The sequence below is a fragment of the Acanthisitta chloris genome, unplaced genomic scaffold, assembly GCF_000695815.1.
Source record: "Acanthisitta chloris isolate BGI_N310 unplaced genomic scaffold, ASM69581v1 scaffold9603, whole genome shotgun sequence".
NCBI lineage: Eukaryota > Metazoa > Chordata > Aves > Passeriformes > Acanthisittidae > Acanthisitta > Acanthisitta chloris.
Genome location: NW_008663242.1, coordinates 17,071 through 20,038, shown reverse-complemented (window position 1 = coordinate 20,038; position 2,968 = coordinate 17,071). Strand labels below are relative to the sequence as shown.

At 46.6% G+C, this 2,968-nt stretch overlaps 1 protein-coding gene across 1 annotated transcript in view; it reads right to left on the bottom strand.

The window, feature by feature from the left end:
• The window catches only part of BACH2 (BTB and CNC homology 1, basic leucine zipper transcription factor 2), a gene marked incomplete at its 5' end in the record, with an annotated part of 15,720 nt that overhangs the window by 5,741 nt on the left and 7,011 nt on the right, over positions 1–2,968 (bottom strand).

Here is a 2,968-nt window from a genome sequence, read left to right as displayed (position 1 = left end):
AAGTACCTCACTGCTATTAAATCCAGACTAGTTTCAAGGCAAGGGCTATTAGCACAGCAGGAAACCTGTCTCTGTATGGCCTGCAGGACTGAAAGTTTGATTAGGTGCGAGGTTAAAAATACAACCTGACACCTCAAGTGGATGAAAAACACCCTACTGCAATTAGGAAAGGTCACCTAATCAGCATTTCAGCTGAGCAGCACACTGGATAAGAAGAAAGGGTCAGAGGAGTGTGATGCAGCATATCCTACCCTGCTAAAATAACATGAAATAAACAAATACATGTTGACAGCCTCGTACCCTGCTAAAATAACATGAAATAAACCAATGCATGTTGACAGCCTCATATTTTTTCTAGATTAAAGAGCACTGGAGTTGTATTTCTTGAAAAATTCAGGTGTTGACTTCGGGAATTCTACCACTTATGCATTAAAGTAAAGCAAAACACAAAGCTTCTGACAGCCTGGAGCAATGAACACACACTGCCTTGAGCCTGGAGAATGGTGATGTGCTGAAAACCTCTTAGCTTTTTTTTCCCCCAAACCTATCAGCTTGCTGAAATCAAGGTAAGCACCTCTCCCTACAAACCTTGCTTCACTTGCAGGCTCAGACTGATAGCAACTATCACAAAACTGATGTTCCTCGGCATTGGGTGGTCAAATAAGAATCAGCTGACGAAGCTGAAGGAGATGCAACTGAATCACTGGACTGACCTCCTTTTTCCCTTTGAGTCATACTCACAGTGCCCAAAAGATGGCAGTAAATATTTACATTTCTGTCCCTATTGGTGCCTCTCCAAGCAGGAGACAATTCTGCATGCAGGCTACCAAAGAAGAGAAGTTGCTTCAGCCAGGCAAAAGATGTGGGTTTAAAAGGTTCCTCTGATATTTAAAACATGTACTGTCTTCAAATGATGCACTGTAATTATTTGGAGATAAAGTAACAACATGGATTGGAAGTTACCTTGGTTAGTGAGGAGTTCAAGCAGAACAGTTTGCTGAGGACACATGGACACCAACACACAGTGGTGGCCTCTGTCAGTCCTGGGCCCTCAACAGGCACCTGAACCTACCAATAACCAGCTCCTCACCTGGTCTGTGAGCTTCCTTGGGTGTTTTCTCGTGTTCATCTATCACTGCTCTGTGTATCTTCAAGCGTGGGGCGCATGAAACTTAGTGGAAACACCTACCACATTCTTTCAGATGGTTTCATAGAATCATGGAATCATCAAGGTTGGAGGAGACCTCTAAGATCACTGAGTCCAACCATTAACCTGTCACTGCTGGAACCACTAAACCATATCACAGAATCATAGAACCATAGGATTGTAGGGGTTGGAATGGAGCTCAGAGCTGACCCAGCCCCAAGCCCTGCCCTGGGCAGGGACACCTCCCACCAGAGCAGGTTGCTCAAGGCTCATCCAACCTGGCTGTGAACACTGCCAGGGTTGGGGCAGCCACAGCCTCCCTGGGCACCCTGGGACAGGGTCTCACCACCACAACAGGCAAAACTTCTTCCAGATATCTAGCCTAAATTTCCCTCCTTCAATTTGAACCCATAACCCTTGTCCTATCACTGCAGCTCCTAACAAAGTCCCTCTCTGTCTCCCTTGTAGCCCCTTCAGATCCTGAAAGGCTACAATGAGATCTCCACACAACCTTCTCTTCTCCAGGCTGAACAGTCCCAACTTCCTCAGCCTGTCCTGATCCAGACCCATTCATTCATGCCTCTGACCCATGTGTCCAGGCTCTGCTTCATAACACACCACTTGACAAGTCAATTTAAACCAGCAAGAAACACCAAACACTGCCCTAATCCCCCCCAGCTCCTGCTTGCACACACACAGGCTGACCTTAGGCACGGTGATGTGGACTGCTTTGTTTACAGACTGCTAACTAATGACAGGACACCCGTTTGATTTCCCCTCCTGAGCCTTTGGATGGTCAACACAAACTCAGTGTCACCTGCTTTTCTCTCCAGCTTCCACCAGAGTCTGAAAATGAAAGCAGTCTGGAAAGCAGAGGGAAGCAGTGCTTCCCTCTGAAAAACACCAGTTTTGCTGCAAACCCAGTCCTTTCATGTTCCCAGTTTCTCCTTATTTCCTTAAAACCAAAGTGCAAAGTGATGTTAGCTTTTTTCCTCCCTCCCTCTCCCTTTCAAAACACATTTGCTCTCAAGGAGGAGATGTGCTTGCAGCTGGAATGGGAATGAAAGGGAAGCAATTTAAATCTGTCAGGTAGAAGTTGCTGAAGGGAAATGGGAAAATAAATAGAAACAGATTCATTAAAAAAAACACAACAAGGGATTGAAAATAAAACCATCTACACAGCAGAGCAGAGAATGCTATCAGTAATCCCAGCATAATCCCAGCCCTGTCAGAGGCAGCACTGTGCAGGATAAAAACCTGAAAGGGAGAGTGGAAGTGAGTCAGACTCATTTCCTTCACCATTCACAGCATTTTTATTGCCTGTCTCCCTCTGCAAAATTAGCTGTCAACCGAAAAAAAAAAATAACCACCAAGCCCTTTGGCACGGACAGGGAGTAACTGCACTGGGGCATTGCTGCACAGAGGCTGATGGTGTTTTACATCTGCACAGGGCAAGGCTCTCTCAGATGCTGTTTATCACCACAGGGTGGGGAGTAATTCTGCAAGAGCCATGAGTGGGATTGATCTGCTCCATGCAGAGCTATCTGAAATGCTAGGTTGGGTCTACCTAGTATCCAGGTCCCTGCTGTTGGCATCAAGGACTTCAGGTGGCAATGCATCCTGTATGGCTTTTTATAGAATGTTTTCATAGAATCATAGAATTTTTAGGGATTGGAATGGAGCTTACAGATCACCCAGCCCCAAGCCCTGCCCTGGGCAGGGACATCTCCCACCAGAGCAGGTTGCTCAAGGCTCAGCCAACCTGGCTGTGAACACTGCCAGGGTTGGGGCAGCCACAGCCTCCCTGGGCACCCTGGGACA